We start from the raw sequence: 23,245 nt of genomic DNA, 5'->3' as shown, positions 1-23,245 counted from the left end.
ACAGAACTACTTACGTGAATGTGGGGCGTCAAGTACCTGCTTATGTGTATTTAACGCGTTATTGCCTTTTTTATGACAAACATTGCGTGTTACTCTTAGTATAGTTGTACCGTTGCAATTTGTTGAGTTTTATTGAACAAAATAATGAAAAATAATGAAAGTATAGCATTTACATACGAAGTCATTTTACCCTACATCCAATAGTAAGCTACACCACATGTTTGCACCCCGTGTGGCGTCACACATATATCCCGGCATTCAAGACTGACCCGGCAAACCCCGGCAAAGAACTAATTTTATGAATGAAAGCTATTAAGAAATAAATCATACGCGGTTAAAGAGTTCATGTCATGTAATATTTTGTGAAATAGCTTTTATGTTTCAAATGATTTTTTTCAGCAGCAATCGAACTATTGTATTGTTTGAGTAAATTATTTGGATTATACCTATCACAGTGTGTCAACGTTATGCCTATTGTTATTTTGGACTATAGGGTGTAGTTTTTAAGTCATACACAATATGGCGGCGATTTTGCGGAAATGAAATTGAATGTTACTTCGAACACGTTCTTCCACAAAATAACCCACCTGTATTTAGTGCTATTGCTTTAACATCAATCGAAGCAAAAATGGCATCAATTTATGCGTCTAAAAATGTTAAATTTAGATGGAGACAATCCAGAAATGAGCTGCCAGGAAGTGATCGATTTCGGACACGAAGGTACATGTACATTAGTCTGAAATAATAGACGTGTTATACGGGATTCTTCCAATCCCTACAGTCTAAACGGTTTTGTGCAAAAAGCGGGGGTGTTTGAAAAATATTGAAATTGTATTAAGTGAAGTATTTTATGGTTGAAATGGATAATAAAGTAAAGATTAATATTCATATTTTACCATGGAAGTGCAAAGCTATTTTGCAAAAAAAACAACAAGCATTTAATGCATTAAAACACATTATTTACCTTTTCATTAAAAGGAAAGTTGACTGACACAGACAACAATTATGCCAAGTGGAACAACTTGACCCAATCGTAATAATTAGGCCACCTCCGACAAGCTTCGAGATAACACATTGTAACCTGTCGGCCTTGGCCGAACAATCTGAACACCTCAGCCAGTATCCAACAGGGATTGACTATCTCGAAGCTTACCGAAGATGGCGAGTTGATACAATTGATGGCCGAAATGTTCCGATTGTTGTAAAATTGTGAACTGCAGCCTTGCAGGTGCCCTTCATGTATATATTGTTATGTTTTGACAGAATGAAATGAAGAAAAAACCATCAAACTCATAATTATTTGCTTGATATTACTTTTTGGTTACAGAATTTATATAAAATAACATTATCTGGTAATATTTCTTGTTTTTATGATATGTTATAGGTTATAGATGCAATATGCTTTAACCCGGAATCCCGATCGGAATAACTACCCACTTTTCGTACAAAACAATTTGTACGTGAAGGATTTGCTGTATCAAAAATCGAAAAAAAATCTGTCAACGTACAATTATTTGGACTAGAAGGTACATCTAGCTGATCTACATCTCTTAGTCTAAATATTTGTACGTTGACGGACTCTTTTTACGATTAAAAAATGTATATATATATATATATATATATATATATATATATATATATATATATATATATATATATATATATATATATATCTACTTAGGGCATTAAGGTGACCGTATATTTTTTACGGCATTAAGGAGACAATTTGTATATTTTTTGTTTTATACTTTATTTTGCTTTTTTGTTGATAATTTAGTATTGAAATGATCATTTATTATGAGTACAAAATTTAGGTTTCTTAAATTAATTAACAAAAAATATACGTAATTTGCGGTCTCCTTAATAATTTGTAAGTATGTTGCAGGTTTTAAGGGGACAGGTATATATGTAGAAGGGTTTATGGAGACCAGTGTATATATAATATTATTTTTGAGGCATTAAGGGGACCATCCATATTTTATGGCATTAGGGGGACAAATTATATATATTTAACTTTTGACAGTATAGGCTCCCGTAACCTTAAGAGACAACTTGGTAATAGTATTTTTTATAATTGTGTATAATAAATCCACAAACAATGACCAGTCGAAACGGGAGGACTGCAAATTTCATAGGATATTCATCGGAAATCTTTTACAGACCATCTCATTCATTAAATGCAAGTCAGATTCAGTCACTTGATCTCTGTACCGTTTGATAAACAAAATATATAATGACCAGGGGCGGATCCAGGAATTCTCGTTAGAAGGGGGCGTTACTTAGGGGCGTTTGCAGGAGGATTGAGGGTTACTCAATCAAGTAATTTTTAACAATTTGTAGTCGGAAATGATGCATTATGTGTATATTTTATTATTTTCTTCTCACATATTGACACAAAAAGTAAACTTGGATGATTTTAGAGGGAGCGCACGCCAACTGCACCCCTTCTCAATCCGCTAGTGAATGGTGACTTAATATTTGATATATTATGGTTAAATAAAACTTTCAGTTGAATTATATAGAAACTGTAAATGCTAAATACAAGTTCTGTGCTTGTAAAAACAATAAAAGTTTCGTCTGCACACGAATGTGTCTGTTAACGCTTGAACAGTTATATAGCTCATGATTAAAGAACATTGTTCATTGGGTTCATTGTGACCCATGGAAGTTTTTTTTATTAAATTCCAACTTCCCCTTAAATTTTACTTGCCTAAAAGTTTAACCTAAGTCAATCAGGGGCCATAACTTGTATTAAGGATATGGAGTTATGTAACCTCATTGGCTTATGGTCCTGAACAATTGTGTGAAGTATTAAGTCAATTTAATGAAGGGTATAGAACGCCTTAACCAATAGGCTACGGAGACGGTTTTAATGCATGTACTCAATTGCAGATTCAGGGGGCGGGTTGGGGGTGGGGGGAATCGGTCCCAGCGCGCGCGCCGTCCCCCACCCCTTTGAATCGTCCGTTTATAATATGTTCTCAGTCAATATCGGGAAAAATACAATATTAAGATAAAAATGCACTATTTCGGACTATAAATTGGGGAAGTCTAACCCCCACCCCGGTCCAACATTTCAAGCCATTCACTTTCTGTTCTGAGGGAGGGACGGATGTGGAAAGATTAAGCCCATGAGTTTCACGTACCCCTTCTTAAGTCAATTCCAGAATCTGCCACTGATATCTGTAATCAGATTTGTTGTTTCATAATGTTATTGTTCCTTTAAACAGTTTAAACCTTTTGTGTCATCAACATAAACAGACGCATGTTCAGTAAAAAAATACTCTGTATACAACGTTCTCGTACTCCAGAGCGATGATGCTATGCATTATATTTATCACCATCTGACTGACTGAGTAACAGTCAAAACTTTTCCGTTAAAGAGACTCTCTCATGTTTTGGCACCAAACATATTTTTTCTCGTAATGCATCTGAAAACACTTATATGTATATTTATTTTACTCCTTGGTACTGAAATGGCAGAAATAATAGTAACCAGGTTGATTTTCTTACTTCAATTGCATTTTTAAAAAACGATTGAAGTATTAAAAATTAATCTTGTTCAAGTTGGGAGCAAGCACATAGGGGTGCAGATAACACATAGAATAAAAAAACGGATCGCTTATCCACTCGCCCACAGGGACTCATACTAAGGTGTTGAATATTTTAACCTTAATGGAAGTTATTGGTTTATCACGTGATTATGTCAATCAACTGATTGTGCAACAGCCTTTTGTTGAATCGGGTTAGTAACGCATTTCCAAATATTGGACTTCAAAGACTATATGTTAGCACATATCAACATTTATTGAAGGGTTTCAGCCATCAATAGCTTAGCTTTAACACTTCGTTTGATACGCCATACTTTATTTCGTAATAACAATCTATAAAATCCAAGTAAAAGATGCATTTTTAAAACCCTTAACGCTTCATAATCATATCCTCTTTAGCGGCTGAGGAAGCCGGTCCAAACCATTCACATACTTTCCGAGTTTCTTAATACGAGGGTATAGCCAGAAGTTCGTGGAATTCCTTAATACAATCAACACATTTTAATATTTTTCAACGCTCGCTATAAAATCTATTTCAGCTGTAAATGACATAGAAAACTTCAAACTGATACATAAAATATAAAGGAAACTACAGCTTTTTCATTAACATGAGATCAGTATAGCCCGCGCAGTTCAAACGTCAGAATCTGACGTCAACGTCATAACTTATCAAAGTAAGAGCCGTTCGCCGCAATACAACGTCGAAGTCTCGCTACCCACTGCCGCTAAATGTCACTGAACCACTCTGACTTGTAAAAATACAGGCGTGTCTGAGCTTCACTCTGTAGTGCCTGAAAGTCATTGAAGCGTTTACCTTTAGTTCACATTTAAGTTTCGGAAATAAGGCAAAATCGCATGGTGGTAGGTCTGGCGAATAAAGGGGGTGGGGAAGGATCTCCGCTTCAAGCTGGATTGTCGCGGTAGTCGGTGCCTCCTCCGATCTATGTGCTGATGCATTTTCCTGGTGAAGAATCCACCCATCATGCAACGCCAGTGGTCTCTTAAATGCCATCGCCCTCTACAAGTCACGCCTCAAAACCTTAAATGGAGAACATAACTGAGGCTTATAACATTTGTCGCGTTTTGCGTACTTCATCAAATATAATTAAAACTAACACTTATTCAATCCCATATTTTTAATCATAAACTTTTTAAAACATTGTTTTATGCAGATTTTATCAAGTCCTAAATATTGATAAAAATGAATTTTGTTATATATCACTTTACCTTTTAGTAGGAAGCACCCGTCACAGATTGGCTCTGCGGAACTGCATGGAGTAGGATAACACCGTGCACATCAAAAAAGAAAATGAACATATACTTTCCTATCGAGCAGGATGGTCGTGCCTTCTTCGGAGGCGGGGAACTGGTAGTCTTCCATTGACTGCTTTGCTGTTTTGTCTCAGGGTCGAAATAAAACAGTCAGGTTTCATCGCAAGTGACTATCTTCTCAAGAAAACGGTTTCCTTCCTTTTAGTACCGAGCTAAGGATCGGCGTGATTCCCGTACTCTTTTGCTCATCTCATCTTCTGTCAGCAGCCGTGGAACCCAACGCGCACTCACTCGACTCATTTTCAAACTGTCTCATTATCCTCCGTACCGACCCATAACTCATGTCCAACATCTTGCATATTTCATAAAGAGTGACTCGACGATCAGCGTCAACGATGTTTTTTACGGCCTCGACGTCACACACTGTAGTTTGTGAAACCGGTCGCCCAGACCTCACGTCGTCACAAATGCTTTCCCGCCCCTCACTGAACCGCTTGTGCCACTTGTAAACGAGCATTCGCTTCACTTGAGTTTCACTCGATGCTTCATTCATCAGTTTAAGTGTTTGCGATGGAGTTTTCCCTAGGTTTACACAGAACTGTATCACTGCCCGTTTTATCAATCTGTCTTCTGGCGTCATTTTAAACAAAATTTAACTATTCCGTTCAAGCTAAAATGTTTCCTTTGAAATAAACAAACAAACGCACTGACTTAAAACTTCACTTCATCACACGTTATTAACGTCACGTCAAATGTGCAAACCTTCGCGCCGTTTTATTGGTTTCAATGTGAGTGGTCAACAAAACAAGATATTGTCATGGGTTATTTTAGCAACTGCGGAGGAATGCGCGACCACCTGTTTCCATAGTGATCACTACGTTGTCGTTATAACATGCTTTACGATGAATCTCGCATTCTTAATTTCAAATTACCTGATTATTATTGTATGAAAGTTTAAAAGATATGCTGCATATTGTTTTCATTTTATCAAGCTTTTCCACGAACTTCTGGCTATGCCCTTGTATATAAATCTCTTATAAATTTGCCAAATAAAATTCAACATGGGTAAACAATTATAAAAAAATAACGTATTTTATGTATTGTAACATATTTATAAAAAATAGTCACTTGAATCAAATGAACATTTTCAATGTACTTTCTTTCTCGCGGAAAGTGGACATTTCATCTTACTCCAACAAGTGTGGGGTATGGTTGATTCTCTTCGTGACTGAAATCAACTTTTTTAAACACTTGGTGCATTTCAAATGTAGTCCATATAAACATCCCCTTCAGATTCTTTGACGATTGCATTTCCATGGGAGATCACTGCGTAGGATAAACATACAAGTGTTGTTTAGCCACACTGTGGTTTCAATTATGTCAGGGGCGTAGCTACCCCTCTATTCATGAGGATTCATAAATGTGCTGGGGGTTCGGGGCAAACTTGAAAATTTTGAAAACCATGGTGCAATCTAGTGCATTCTGGGCGTTCCGATGTGCATTATTTAGTACTGGAAAATAACCAGTTTTAGATTCATGTAGTCAAGTTCGCATACTGCAACTTTGGTTGATTTTTTTGTCAGAATCATGTGGATTCAGCCGCGTATTCATGTATAGGCGGCTACACGCCTGTATGTTGTGCATATAAATGTATAATTTGGTTTAAATGGTGCATCCTTAATATAACACCTCCTTGCTGCTACACCAATAGAAACTTCATGGGATGTTAATAGTAAAAGAACTAGCACTGACGTTCCCATATTTGTCTGGGTCATTTAAATAATAGAAAACAATTTACAAGATAAACAAATTTGTTTTGACTTCTTTAATGAATTATATAAAAAACATTGTACAAAGATATCATGACACTTTTAAACAATAAGTATGGTTGTTAATTAAACAGTATGCTAGCTTTAACGATTTAGGCAAACCATTGGAATTTTACAGCGGTCTTAAAAGGTGTATTTAAAGCTGCAATCTCACCGATTGATCGTTTTGACTACCGGTACTCTTTTATTGTTTGTCTATAAATGGACAATTTTTTTGCATAAATGTCTAGACCCAATTTTAAGTGATATAAGAATGCTGAAAAAAGATCAGATAGCAGTTTATCATATTTATGTTAAAAAAATGATGTTTTATGGCTAAAAGCATTACGAACAATTTAATGTAAATGAAATTTTCGGCACTTTTACATTTCTGATGGGTTCTATTGTGAATTATCTAATATGACTGAATTAAAGGAATGATAACCAAATCAGCAGATTTTGAGACAATTTTGTGTCTTAACTGACAATCTGTAAGAGTGCAGCTTTAAGTGTTGATCTAAAGCTTCATATACACATTGTTATATTGTCAATAACTGTTTAAAAGGTCTCATGTACTAAATAAGATAATAATTTTTATACAATATCTAAAATTGATCAAAATAAATAAAGTACCATTATACCTATTTCTTAAAAGTGCCTTTTCTCATCTGACAATACCATTCAAAGCCATCATTTCAACTATGAATTTATTTTTAACTTTCAACTTTTCTATAGCATATGCAACAAAATATACCAAAAATACAAGCCATGAACAATATGATTGTTCAACTTGCATTATCTTTGGCCTTTTGAAACGACCATTTTCCAGTTTTGTCTATTTGTAAGTTATGCCCTGAGGAATAAAGTATGACTGTATGAATCATAAAAAGCAATAAAAACACTAAAAATATGCCCCAACCCCTGTAATTTCTAATACAGTAGTAAAATCAAGAAATTAAACATTTAGAGCTGCACTCCCACAGATATACCGTTTTCACAACTTTTTTTTGTTTTTGAATGAGCAATTTTTTGCGTAATTATCTGCAAACCAATGATAAAAGATTGCTGACAAAAGATCAGATCACAGATTTCATATTTCCGTTCAAAAATTAATGTTACTAACGGTTTAAGAAAAGTGCATAAAACATCAATGTTTTAACTTAAATAGAAAAATCTGCCATTTAATTTTTCGCAAAAATTGGATGGTTCCAATCCAAGACATAAAATGAGAAAAGTTGTCAAAACGTCCAAAATGTGAGAGTGCAGCTTTAACGTTTGAAAGTAACTCTGTTTGCCTCGTGCCCCTGAACAGGGTTTAATTATATTATATGCCCAGTGGGTTTGTCCCTGTATATTTGATTGTATGATTGCAGTAATGGATAATGGTCTAATTATCTTCTGACAATTTTTCACCAATTTTAAAGAAACAGAAAACACATATTAAGCTCATATAACGCTGTACAATTTAATCTCATTCATTAGGATGAGAAAAATTCCCTAAAAATATTAATTGTGGAAACATATCTCATTTAAATACATACAGGAAATGGCGACATCATTTACCCTTTAGTATGAAAAATGCAGTTTCCTGATATTTGAATAGCGGTTCTTTATTTAAGCATCTCAATTCATTCAACATACACATAGTATGTATCAAGTTTCAAAGGAAACCAAATCATCGTAACGATGGTTTTCAAAGCAAATATTCACACTCTTGACAAACTTCTTTTCCTAGTTTCAACTTTTGAGACTTTTTGATGAGCCTGCACCTTCCCCCTCTTATGCTGTGGCTTCAAGCAATAAAGCTACCAGCTCAAGTTGCACAACTGGTGAACAAGACTGCTGATAGTCGACAAACTGCACACCTGATGCCATGATAAATCATGTCCATCGACTTCCAGAATGAAGAAATGACGCAGCACAGAATTGATTTCAATTGGACCTCTCTGTACTTTCATCCCCTTGTTGTAGTCAAAGACTATATCTAAGTGTGCAGTGCGGGATCTTGAGAAGCTTTCTGCTCCTCTGATGAAGTAAGTTTGGCAGAGTGTGAAACTCCTGTCTACTCATATGCCTGGACACATGTGATCTATGTCTTCTTGTGTGTGCCCAACCATCACCTGAAATTGTTTTAGAGGAAGTTAGTGCTTGATTACAAGTCAATGTGACAAAACAAGGTCTTTCATTTATGCCACCAAGAACTAGTATTCCAAGTTTCATAACTCGTATGTTAACTCAAAGCAATTGAGCAGAAACTGTTTGGTAATTAATTTTAAGTCACTGCTTCCACTTATACTATCAGTAATTATGAACGTGAACCGACTGACCCAAATGCTATTCTAAATAATTTTTATGTGCAGAAACCTTAATCCTATTGACACAAAAGTAATCCAATAGTATGTCTTCACAAACCATTCTACAACAATATTTTGTCAATTTAACTCAAAGATTGATTATTGTTTTTTTGTCAAACAAACACAGAGATGGCCCTATATCGCTCACCTGATTTGAGAAAGGATTCTAACTTAGTTATTGTTTGGACACTAACTGGACACTTTTGGTCTGACTTTATAATGCTGCTGGTGAAAATATTAAAAGTCCCTAAATAATGGGCTTACAAAACATGAAATAAAATGTATTTGTTTAAAAATTACAAAGGGCCATAACTCTTACAATATTTAAGTTTGTATTGAGCAGAATAAAAGGCTTTGCCTAAAATACAAACTTAAAACTATATTTACAAGTAAAACAAAACAAGAGCACCGCGAAACGGAGCATTATACGCCCGAAGAAGATTCGGCTCGAGGTCCTTTTAATGTAGTGATGATTTGTATAAAGTTATTTGAAAATCGCTTTATTAGTTACCAAGTTATGGCCCGGACACGGTATTGCTAACGGACGAGTAACAAAGATGTGGCCCGGACACAGAATTGCTAACGCCCCCCCATGGTGATTCTAGTCTTTCAGGTATGGAGCTGGAAATTGCGCGCGACACATCCTTTTAATGTAGTGATGATTTGTATAAAGTTATTTGAAAATTGCTTTATTAGTTACCAAGTTATGGCCCGGACACGGAATTGCTAACAGACGGACAGACGGACGGACAGACAGACAGACGGACAGACGATGGAGGCCATAACATAATACGACCCTTCGGGCGTATAAAAATCTACAAATATGTTTTTTGTATCTGGTTTTTGAGAGAGAATGATCGGAAGAAAACATCACACATTTACAATCATATTAAAAAATAATTTAGTTTTTTTTTTAAATTATATTCTATTTCAAAAACACTGCAAAAGACAAGACACTTACGTTTCAATTTCTTGATTTCAATTCCTTGATTTAATACATTGATGATTATCAATTCTTATGAAGCGAGATGGATCTTACACTCTGACCAGTGCAACGTGCATGTTCTTAGTTGCTCAGTTATTACCTTTCTTAAAATTCTCCTCTTGATCTGAGCCACGCCAAAATGATGGGAGATGCTTTTGTTGTATTTTCCATCGGAATGTATAGCACCTCTGTGTTTCTGTTTGTCTCCTGAAATAGTAAAAGTTTATTAATAATAATCACAATAATAATAATCAGTGACTTTTACTGAAATTATTTTCACCGATTGTGCCTTGCACATTGGGGAACAAAGTTGACTTCTGAGGAGAAGATTTTTCCATATAGACATATATCAAAAAGTAACTCCGCACCCTGGAGCAATGATTTTTATGAATCAATATCCGGTGAAGAAAATTCATACAGGGTATTGAAACATTTTTTTGCTTCAAATGAAGACTTTTAAAAAAGATAACTTAACTAGCTCTTCATCATATTAAATAAAAATTAGCAGTCTATGCCGCACACGGAGCCCCGCATTTGATCTTTACCATAGTTTGATTGAGAGTTAAGTTTCACATCGACAAGTCTTTACAGGTCTATTAAAGCTGCACTCTCACAGATTGAACGTTTTGAAAAAGGTTATAATTTTTATCTTGGAATGAACCAATGTATGCAAAATGCATGGAAACCTGTGATATAAGACGGCTGACAAAAAATGTCTTTGAATTCCCGTCAAACATGTCCGAACCAAATTCAAACTTTGGATAATCACTGTGATTCACGGTGAAATTCAGCACTTCTTGCCCAGTATATATACGTTTACTTTAAGCGGAAGGCAAATTAAAACAAACACATTTGTCCGAAAATTAATCAAGCTTTAAATGGTAGTAGAATTGTCATTTGTTCATGTAATTTTCAAAAATCAGGAAAGGAAATAAATGTTCTCATGTTGCCAATTTAGTCTCGATCATCTAGACGCTTGTATCCAGATCTATATCGTTCATTGACTCTAATTAGAGCGGCTTCATGATTGAGATTAGCCGGTTCTTTGATAATTGTTACGATCGAACAGTGGTTGAAAATGTAAAGTGAGACCAGTTTTTTACCTGTTATTGAACAAACTGTTATGTTGGCAGGACTGTCCTCCTCAGCAATGCAAAGAACAGCAATGACTGGCTGGCACTCTGTAAAATGGCGATTAAAACATTATGTCCAATTAAAACTGTCCCATTCTAAACAATCCATCAGCAATATATATAAATGAGCTGCGCCATGTGGAAATGTGTCTTGGGAAGTTGACATCATTCCATGTAATGATGTCATAAAGATGAGCAGAAGACATTACTTACTATGCAGTAAAAGTTCTTACTTTAACAGTAAAGATATCTTTTTTTGAGGAAATTAATCAAAGTGAGCTCTTTTATGTCATGTTTCTACAGTACCGTAGGTCTTGTACACATCTATGTTACATATATAAATAATAAACAGGAATAAAATGAGGAGTTGTGTACACACTAATTCCTCCTTATGTACTGTGTAACTCAAGAAAAACAATTCATAATTCTAGTAAAAACAATCCATAATTCTAGTAAATCTCTAGAATTCCCTTACTTTTCTCGCTGTACAAAAATGAATGAGGAGTTACAAACAAGCAGGGCCATAAAACTTTTGCCATTTAAACTGTACCACAACAGCAATTTAAAGACAGTGATACTCATTGATGGAATAGGCACTTAGACAGCTACATTTTCTGAGAAATGGAGATCAGACTAAATTCTCCAGAGATAATTTATAGCTTTATTTGAAATAAAGAACATGTTACAGTGTTTATGTTAAACTTGTTACTTATCCCTGATAACACAATCATTACCTTCAAAATGGTGATAAAATAAAAACAAATATACCTTATTAAACACTGTTTACTATCACATCTGTACCCCCCCCCCTCCCCCCTTCTTACATACCTAAGCGGCTCTTACCAAAGTAAAGAATGAAAGGTCCACAAGGCCAATTATAAACCATGAACCATGAGAATCCTGTTTACTAATTTGATTTTAAATCACCCAAAAGGCTTTCTACACATAATGGTTCCTTAATTTAAATCTAGCCTCCAAAGTTGTGATTTCATTGAAAGACTTGAGATACCTTATTTAAAAAACTGACGAAAGGAAAGCTTAAACACAGAAGTCTGGACGGGTATACGAGCCTGGAAATAAATACACAAAAGCTCACCATGCTGCTAAGGATTCTTATATAATTCCCGGCCCAAGTTCAGCTGGAGATGTTGATTCCACACGGCTGGATAACCGGCCCAGTGCACCCAAGCTTGGCAGTATCTGCAAGAGGAGGGTGTATATCTGGGAAAACGCATTTATAATCAATTTGCGAAAGTTCTTATCCGCCATAAGTAGTGAACATGTATGTGGCTTATAGATTATCTGAAATGAAGTTTAATAAAGGAGACAAGGTTCGGTCTGGGATCTAAACCTGTATTTTGATGCTGAAAGATTTTGATGCTGAAATTGTAAGTTTTGTTCAAATGAAGTATAAACTTAAAGTGAGTACAGAGATATCTTGAAGCCCAGATTTATCACTTACCTGAAGTTTGTAGGGCTACAATTTGCTGTAAACTGCAGGAACTGTCCCCATGAGCCTTTTGTCTGTTAGGGGAATGGTTACTTAGGTAATTGGTGGTACCACTCTGCATTTCTTATCCACACACAACACAGTGTATCTGAAAATGACAGAGAATGGCCATGCACTTATGAAAGCTATGCTAGAAATACGCAGTTATGAGTGTATCAGATGACATTTCCACACAGAAATTGTGAGGCCACCAATACAGCAGTACTGACATCAATGACGAAAACATATATATTTGTCATGGAGCTGTGCTGGTTCTGTGGCGTCAAAACCACTGCAACTTGGCAATTCACTAGAAACATCTTTTCAGAAAAAAGAAACAACCAATACTGGGTAGCCTTTGTCACCCAGTGAACACCCAGAGCATCTTGTTACTTTGAGCATCTATTTACTTAGAAGTACAATGTAGCGTCATTAAGATCTCAAATTAACAAAAAAGTGTATCCGAAAGCTTTAAATACTGAACGAAGTGTAACTTTGAGGCGGGCTGCGAGCAAATACTTTCAAGGGCAGAAATCTCCCAGAAGTTTGAAAAAGATTATGCAAAGCTCTAGCTTGATGATTTTGGCCCAATTTCAAATTGTTACTCAGTAACACGACGGCGTAAATTTAATCAAACATCAATATAGTTACACAGGAAAATAAGAAATAGCTTTAAACTCTCTCACATTCATGGCAGAGTGTCTGGTGACGGTTAAACATTCAGCCTGGTGGCTGGGGTAACATATCTAAATCCCTAAATGGATATTCTGATCCCAGCCAACAGATCAGCGAAACACGAATTGTATTGCGTGTCCAGGGGGGGGGGGGGGGGGGGGGGGGGGGGGGGGGGGGGGGGTCCCAAGGATATCTTGACGCAACTTACCATAGCCGCCTTGCGTTTTTGTTCACAAAGCCGGCACACACAGTTCATTCTCAGTTTACATGTTGTGTACTGAAAAGTTCCAGCTTTCCATGACACTCGCAATAAACCTATCCATGAATTAAAACAAATTAACAAATAACTACCAGGTAATTATGGAAACATAAATGTCATTTTTTACTTAAATTATTGATAAATACAACTTATATTGCAGTCAAACTGGATAAAATATCAGGAAAATGTGTCCTGTTCCAAAAAGTGTGTTTTGAAGTTGCAGACAATAGACCAAAGACCAAGAATCTAAGTGTTCAGACAGGGGCAGGCAAATCTTAAAAAAAATATCAAAATTTTAAAACTTAAATAAAACTAAAATTATACAAACCTTATATAAATCATGTGTTAACTTGAAAATACATACAAGAATACAATGTACACATAATCAAATGCTACCTCAGAGAATCATTTTTTTCAAGAACTACTTAAAGGGGTACTGTAACCCGCAAGCCTTTCGTTGTGGGCCGACACCTTTAAACCTCTTTCCCGCACATTAATTAAACACGTCTTATGTTTTGTCAGTGCCGGTTTTGATGACCAGTATAAATCCAAAAGCAGTTTTTCTGCCAAAATTTACCCAAATGATTTGGATGAATGCTTAACAAGAAAGTGCAGTGTACACAATCAAATAAAGTATTTAGTGTTCCAGCAATAATGAGCAATCTGAAATCTGACCCCTTACATTCCTTAAATATTCACAAAGTGTTAAGTTCATGTGTTTGTTATCTTTTTATGATTCAAATGGTAAAAAAAATGGTGCAAATGTGAGAAGCCCTGAAGAGGAAAACTGATATTTTAATAGAAATAGTGATGAAATCACTGACATTATGTTTACTTAGCAACTAAAGCAACAGACCAACCAGACCTACCAGTATGCTAATCTATATTTAACTGCTAAATTTTAAAAACCCAAAACATACAGATAAGATCTGTGGCGCAGTTGTTTACATTGTGTGATATAAATGCATATATTTTTGTTGGTGATTAGTTTAAATCCAACTGAAGCAATCTCTTATCAATGTAAACCTTAGTTCATCCAACAAATTAAATATTTGAATGTTAGAGGATTTGTTTTCAGAAGATCAGCAATAATGTTTTTTCTTTAATTGTCTCAATGAAAAATGTAATGTTCAAGTTTATAGGCGCTGTTTTATCTGAGAATTTCCCTGGGTGTGAACCGCTTACTGTGTCCAAGTTATCCAAGCTGGATCTAAGACATTACTACAATATGGGCAATTTGCTCTGCCATTTTTATAGATAATACCCGGTAGTGTATTCCAAAGGTATTCTTTTGGTACATTGAACTCACAACAATATTTGAACTCCTGACGTCCAGCACCGCAGTCAGATTATCTAATCCAACCACTATGCCATTGCATGCTCTTTACTGAACGAAAGATAAATGAATACTCACAATTTTGAACAGTATTTTTTTGGTCACAGATAGCAACCTTTTAATCCCACTTAATCCTGTCTTCCCTATTTGGCAAACGGAGAATTTTTAGAAAATTTGTTATCTGATGATCCTGTAAATTTTGTGTGGATTGACTAAATACTGTTCGAATTTAGCAAATCAAAACTAACATTTTGGGTTTATTCAGTGTAGACCCTAAAATATCAATTTTGATTTATAAGTATGTAGGTTTGTTTAAAAGCTCAGTACAGTTTACTTTACTTGTTAAGTTATCCAATTTCTGTAAAAAAATATTACTAAACTTGACTATAAAATACTGTAGGGGGGCGTGTCGTAAAGTTAAGAAAAAATCCAAATAATGCAACAGTCAATTGCAGCATGGGCCCCCAAGGTCCTGCTAATAGCGGGGACTTTGACTTTCGGTCCAGCCAATCCCAGGTAAAATTCCCGCTCTGCACAGACAAACAGCTGGTAAAAGCCCTGTCAAATGAATTATGATCATTTCGTAACCGCTCATTGTTGGTCATTTCGTAACCATTGTGTTAGTCAATTCGTAACCGTTAAGAAATCGAATGGTCATATCTTAACCGTTGACTCCTATAATTATGAGGAATTAATTTAATACCATTTGAATTTACAAAATAAGTTTACTGTAAGTATAAAACATAAAAATAACAACATAAACAAAGTTAAATCTAGTAGTTGTATTCCTTCTTTATTCCTAATAGTGTAGTGCGATTTGCCAATAAACTCTGAAACTATGACAAATAGAAACATTCACACTAGCTATTTTTTTATGTTGCGAAGGAAATATTATAAGCAGGCTGAATATTAAATGTAATAATTTTTTAATTCATAGATGTTCTACCATTGAGAGGAATTGTGACCTTAAGCCAATATTTTTTAAATATATAGACCATATTACTTTAGAATTTCTTTTTCATTAAATTGCATAGAAGTATTGTAAAATGTAGTGAGTTTGCCGAATGAGATTATGCGCTTTTTATATGCTTATTGTATTAAGAATGTGCCGATATGTTTAATTTTGTATCTTGTTATTGGAAATTAATACCATAAGGCCAAATAAAAAATAGGTGTGTTTCAGGTAACACTGCTAAAAAAAATAGGGTAGGTAGGTCGGAATATTTTTTTTATTTTGTTATTTATTTTTTTTGATATATTGATTTCAGTAACTGTTGACTCAGAAAGTAACAAAAATAAAAGTCATCAATTTTCAGGTTTATCAGTAGTTTTTAAACATGTTACATGCTTCAAAGGAAACATTCTTTATTTGTCTGGTTAAATACTTTTGACAATGATGGTTGGATTTCAACTAAGTTATGGTACACCACTCTGCTATTATTTGAGACTTTCCAGGAACGGTTTTACTTTTCTTTATGCACCCGTTTGCTTTCAATCACCCTCTGTAGAATACTAACCTCCTTGAAACATAATTACATGAAGAGTGGGACGGCAAATTTACCATATAAGCCATTAGCCAAGGAAACCTCAATGCTGTCAAGAGGACCTTGGGGTTCAGGTTTGAAGAACAAGTAACATGCAGGTTTTATTGCCAAAATTGCACACTTAAGTCTGACATATCAATCCGAAAGTCAGTATCTGACACATTTGTATCTGACAAGAAAATATAGTTCAAGAATTGAAACATACCTGCCACACAAGCACAAACGTAATTCACCTTAAGAGTTCGGACATTCTATAAATTCGGACATCCATTATTATTTTCAAAAATAATTTATTTTAGGTACCTAATTTTCGGACACCCAAAGGACATCGACTGAACTTTTACAGTTACTAAGTCTCACAGACAAAAATTATTGATCTTTATCGTTACAATGCCTGGCTAGATTACCTAACCGTATACATCACTGTGATAAGTTAGTTGGTTACTACCCATCCTAAACGATTTATTGCCTGGTGAAAAGGATGTGTGATATATTCAATGGAGGATTAAAGAAACAACAAGGGCAATGCAGAGATTAAGAAAACACAGACATGACATGTTTGTAAAACGATCCGCCAATTAACTTTGAAACTTGTATCACACTTTTAATATAGACTTTATGAAGCAATAATCGTACAGTAATACTCATTGAAACATCAATCATGCCAAGAAATACCAGCCAATTTTTCCACTTTTCATTTCTACACAAGAGCCAATTTCAGCTACACATTAACCCCTAATTGACCGAGAATCTGACCATGTGTTTAATCATGTTTTCATATCTAGGGAGTTGCTGTAGTTTGGGTCAAGATTTGGAAGAATGTATTTAATTTTGCCCAGAAAGACGTGAAGAAGTATCAAGTGTTAACTACAATTAATTAAAATTACAGAGTACTTAATTTAGTAAAACTTATTATTTACTTATTCTTAAACAAAAATATGATGTTTTTAATGAGTAACATTATCGTTTTAGACATACATGTGTATGACAGATGTTAATGAAAATGGTATGCTTAACCAACCGTTTTATTTGGAATGAAAATGTAATCTATATTACATTATATATGAATCTGGCCGTCTCGTAGGTCAAATTATATTTAAGGGTATGCTTTACTAAGCGTATGGATATTGATTTTAAAATGTCAGATTTATTGGGTTCACATTTTTTAACAAAAACACACACTCTTATTGTTCATTTTTAAAGCTTTGTTGTTTTTATTTCACTGTATAAAATATTGAGTTCGTAAGTATACGTATACACCATGGAAAATGGGAAATATAAACGAAACTTGAAAAAATATATCACATTGGCGAAACTGAATCTCCGAATGTTAAATTTACTCCAATTTTGTTCATATTATCATGAACACATGAGGCGGTTAAAATGCATTTTCGTATAACTGATTGGGATTTGTTTTTGCAATGTTTCAATTTAAAAAAATTGCTTAGTTTTGTGTTCATCTGGCAGTGTCTTCATACCGTGACCTGTGAAAGAACATGTTTTGACCGACATAAACTCACAACAATGGTCGCTGTCCTTGAGTGACTCCTTTTCTGTAAAATATTGACCCACCCCCACCCCAAATAATAACATGACTCAGAACGTTACTGTAAACAGGTATTTAACCCCACCGAACAGAACCGACTATGTTGGTCATTTAATATGTGTGCTCTTAAGTCTTAGTAATACAGGTGGTAATGCTGCAGCTATTGTTGTTGATACTGCCACTACTGCTTCTGCTATTGCCAATGTCAACACCACCGTCAGCACCACCACAACCACCACCACCACCACCACCACCACCGATGATGATGATGATGATGATGATGATGATAATGATGATGATAATGATGATGATGATACCCCTAAACTACTGCCGCTCCTGCTGAATTGTTGTTGTTGTTGTTGCCACTTCTACAACAACAGCTACTACTATTCCTTCTACTAACTATCATATAACTTCTACTGATGCTGCTAATCTTGCGTTAATCAATTATATGTTGCTGTGAATGAAGGAACTAAGCTTTTTGTATCAATGCGAAGACCCTTCATTTATCTATTTATAATGAGCGCAAAGTACAATGAACCCTTAAAGGGACTGTACACCAGATTCGCACCAAAAAAGTTTTCTTCTGTAACGAATCTCAGGACAATTATCTAATGGACTGTGTTACGCTTTATCATAATTGTAAAAAAAAGTACCAAAATGTAAAAAAAAAACTGTGTCGGAGACCGGGTTCTTCAGTTAGTAAGTTTCAATGCATTGTACTCATCGATGCCAAGTTTATGTCAGTTTTCGAAAATTTTCTCTTTTTTTCCGCTATTTTATCATACGGAGTATAGCCCCTTTAAGCAGATTTTCGACATCCACAGATAAACAACTCCCCGGTATCATTTTATTAAATATACATGAGTCATAACATTTTGAGCCGGAAGTTGATAAGTTTGACTGAAAGTGAAAGTTTGTGATTCTATTTGTTTCAAAAAACTTCCTCACGCCGGCCAAATCCTAAGAGCCTCTTATAGAACAATACCGTACTCAAGTTGTTAAATTAAACGACTTGATTACGGTATTGTTCTATAAGAGGCTATTAGGATTTGGCCGGCGTGAGGAAAATATTTAGCTGTCGGGGAACTAAGAAATATAGTTAGTACATTTGTACTTGATGTTTTCAATCTTTAAACATAATTAAACATAATAACAAGAGTGTTGTTTAGATAGTTAAATATTGTTATCAAGGAGATTGTTCATAAACAATATCAAAGATGTAATGCTTAGCTTAGTTAATTAATAATTATACTTTTTATAGTTAAGAAAATCATGTCAATACTTAATAATAAACTATTATTGAATTTTTATTTTTATTTTTGACAAGTGTCGTAATCAACAAAATGAGATGAAGCGTTAAATCTAAGAACCATGCACTATAGAAAGATTTTTCCGAAAAATGACCAAAATTATTGCTCCCCTGAATTTCATGCTGGTCTTAATGGCCATTAAATGAAATGAATTAGCTGTACAGCAGATAACTGATAAAAAATTCATGGAGAACCAAGTCAGTCCTTTAACCCTTAGCACAAAACCACTGAATGGAACATAAAGCATATGCTGCTAAAATCCAGGTATATGCTGGCATACAGGGGTTTCCTTCTTAATTGAAAATTGGATAGGATTTCTTGGCATGAAAACAATAAAGTCAACACATTCAATGATACAGGTAACTATTAAATGTGATGAATTAAAGTTATAAATGCAATACTCAAGTTACATTAAAAAAACACCAGACACATTAATCCTGCATAACAATATCCATGCTCTCCATGAGATCCTCGTGGGTATAACTGAGTTATGTGACGTCACACAATGGGACTGTTTGATCTGAAGCCGATAAAAGGTGTTTATTCATTTCAATGCATGTATAAAATGGTGTTGAATGGGATTTTAACCATCTTGATGAAGGAGCTACAGTGACTTATAGGCGTAATAACCATTGATAACTACGGATAAAATAATAAGTGGTAAAATGCAGACATGAAGAAAAAAGGCAGGTTTACCATACATGTAAATAAAATGTAGAAATGATTATTTTCTATGAATTGGTAGAGCGAAAAATTAATTATTTTAAGGTGTCCGAACTCTAAGGTGAAGTACGGTAAATACATTAAAAAAATCCAACTCTAATATTGTCAACCTAACGTACATACATTTCGTAACAAATGCTTTTCGTACCCAAATCACATTTTTTTCAGGGAAAAATAGGTTAGGGTCGGCGGGAAAAAATAGGGTCGGTCGGGTAACCTGAAACAGACCTATTTTTTTATTTGGCCTAACAAATAATTTAAGGTTGTTTTTTGTCGGTTTCGGATATAAAGTATGCAGAATATGAATCAATTGAGAAAAAAAACAGAACAAAATTTTGTTCGTTTTAAACAATTCAAACAAATATAGTCAATGAAATAGGTCAAGAATGATCATTTATGTAAACGTAATTTTACTCAAAAATACATCGCGATCAGTCTTTAATTATTGTTTATAAGTAAGCAAAATGTAAGAAAATAATTAACATATTTTGGTAGTATAACAAATCATTTCTACTTTAGCATGATATATATATATCTAATAACTATTGAGTAACATAAATTATTGGCTTGTTACTAGTGAGAATTCGAGTAATGTCTCCCAATTGGTGTCTTGGTTGCTGTGCCATATACATCCAGGTTCGAACAATACACTTAACGAGGTGCTAAGTGTACTATTTATCACCTTGTTAAATGGTGGTTATTATATGAGCAATTGATTACTTGACGGTTACGAATTGACTAACAGAATGGTTACGAAATAACCAAGATCAGCAGTTACGAAATGGTAAGGTTACGAAATGACCAGATCCCCGTCAAATGCCCCTGGGGACATCCTAGGTTAGGCCCAATCCCTGTTATCAGCGCAAAAACAATAACACCGCATTCACTCAGCACTGCCGATCCACCTGGAAGGTAAAAACATGGCCCATTTCCCCTGCTATCCCTGGTATAAACAAGACCTGGGCGCCATTGTTACAATTGACTGGTGCATAACTGTGGCAGAATAAGGGAAATATTTTATTGTTGCATTTATTATCAAATATGAGAATATAAGACACATGCAAAAAGCCACACTACGAATTGGTGATAGTGTTCGTTCTGTTCTGCTATTCAAAGGTGATGAGAATGACTAATGACATGACATTGACAAACAAAATGTAAGGCATTTGTATCCTTTGTCTTTTATTTATTAAAATCTGAGATGTTATGGGAGCAAATCACTTTTTAGATTGGAACATACCAAATAATAATAAGCGACGATGTACAGTAGTGGTAAACCAAGTTTGCTAGAAATCAATCGAGTTTCTCCAAAATACAAGCAAAAATTACACCGGATGTTGATACTAGTGATTTAGTTTCGGATGAACAAAATCCGGATAAATCATTTGCTTTTCATCCAAAGGGTGGACGATTTATACAACTGTACAAAAGTCATAAAAATAAACGAAAAAACGTTGAATATGTATTTTAAACACTTACCAAGTTACCATTCTCTTTCTGTAAGAGATGAACGCCATACTGCATAATTGCACGGAGATGGTACCACGGAGATACCCGAAAATTTCCGTTATATTCCGGAAAGTTAAATTTCTGTATACTTGAAAATTTGGATGCTGATGGTACACGAAATATCGAATTTCCTCATTTCTGTTTTTTATGGAATGAAACTTCGGGATAATATACAATAAGCTTTAAATAAAGTAAAACAAATAAAAAATGCTTAGTATATAGCTATTTTTGACCAAAATTATGATTTTTTCCCTGGTCGCCTTAATAGCTATTTTTATGGATACACAAATATACTAACACAAAAGTTTAAGAATATTTTTTTTAATATTAAAAGAGAATAATATTTAAAACAATGAAATGATCTCGTAAATAAACATTCAAGCTTATCAACTTACTGTCAATGGACATTTTTATTGACATTTGATACATCAAATCTGGACTGAAAATATTAAGGAGACCAATTTTTGTCGCCTTAACCCAGCGGTCCCCATAATGCCTAGATTAATATATATATGGTCACCTTAATATCTGTAGTAGATATATATATATATATATATATATATATATATATATATGGCAAATCCTTCACTACAACATCTTCATGTTACTTTCAATTCAGAGTTGATTATTTACTAAAATTATTTCGCATTTTTAATTGTTGTTTAACCTGAACGTCGTCTCAACCATCAAAAAAGAACATATGTGCTTCAATAGTCTAAAAAATAGACGTGTTATATGGGATTCTTCCAATCCCTTACGTCTAATCGGGTTTGTGCAAAACAGGGTGGGGGTTGAAAGATATTGAAATCGTAGTTAGATAAGTATTATATGTTTGAAATAGATATTAAAGGTTTATTTTCGTATTTTAGTTATTACCATGTAAGTGCAAAGATTTTTTTCACAAAACAAGCATTTAATGCATTTAAACACAACCATTTTACATCTATGTAAATCTATGCACCGCAGCCTTGCAGGTGATCTTCATGTATAACAGTTTATATCATTATGTTTTGACAGTATGAAATGAAGAAAAACACTTATCAAACTCATAAAAATTCGTCAGCTTTTATTTTTTGTGTACATAACTCATATATTAGATATATATAATTATCTGACCCGGAATCCCAATCGGAATAGCTACCCACTTTTGGTACAAAAAAAATGTATGTGAAGGATATGCCATTTCAAAATTTGTAAAAAGATCAGTTAAGTTACTATTATTTGGACTAGTGCTTCAAGTGTTTGATTTATTGTCTCTATAATGTATAATGCACCTGTCAATTGTAGAGCCAAGCTGGGAGCTGCCTAAAAATCAGTTACCCAGTTAGCTCAGTTTGACAGATCTCCATGCAAGTGTTCACATGGTCGTAGGTTCAAGCACCATACCAGTAGCATCTTTTCTCAAAGGTTTACTTTAGAGCCCATCATCCATGAGTAAACAATTATGATTTTTTTAATTAAATATTACAGGCCATGTTCTTTTGTAAACTTTCAGATTGAGAAGTGCCTGGATACAAGGCTAGTTTTGTTAACATCATCTGATACAATCAACTGGAACAAAGCTGAAATGGCTGCCTGACCTGACTTAAAAATTGGATGGCAGTACATCAGACTAGAAGATTACAAGTATTGAGGTGGACAAAATGAAACCTGAGCCTACCAAAGCTGACAGATTGCACAAGAAACACATAAATGCAGGTATTTACTGAGATATTGTAATTATTTTTTAAAACATCTCATTCATTTAG

At 34.5% G+C, this 23,245-nt stretch overlaps 1 protein-coding gene and 1 long non-coding RNA gene across 4 annotated transcripts in view; both read right to left on the bottom strand.

Moving 5' to 3' along the window:
- LOC128202718 (protein usf-like) overlaps positions 1-23,245 on the bottom strand; it is a 40,644-nt gene that overhangs the window by 1,761 nt on the left and 15,638 nt on the right. The window lies entirely within an intron of this gene.
- Positions 6,572-21,965, bottom strand: LOC128202723 (uncharacterized). 3 transcript variants are annotated; one of them, XR_008255798.1, is made up of 6 exons: positions 21,229-21,965; positions 12,566-12,701; positions 12,200-12,303; positions 11,074-11,151; positions 10,071-10,177; positions 6,572-8,751 (listed from the first exon to the last, which is right to left on the bottom strand). It is a non-coding gene; the product is annotated as an uncharacterized LOC128202723 (long non-coding RNA). The 3 variants fall into 3 exon arrangements; XR_008255799.1 differs by having other exon boundaries at positions 21,468-21,965; XR_008255800.1 differs by lacking the exon at positions 21,229-21,965 and adding an exon at positions 13,476-13,529.

The sequence above is a fragment of the Mya arenaria genome, chromosome 9 (genome assembly GCF_026914265.1).
Source record: "Mya arenaria isolate MELC-2E11 chromosome 9, ASM2691426v1".
NCBI classification, from domain to species: Eukaryota; Metazoa; Mollusca; class Bivalvia; order Myida; family Myidae; genus Mya; species Mya arenaria.
The sequence above is the reverse complement of the archived record's forward strand: the minus strand, read 5'-3'. Positions and strand labels throughout refer to the sequence as shown.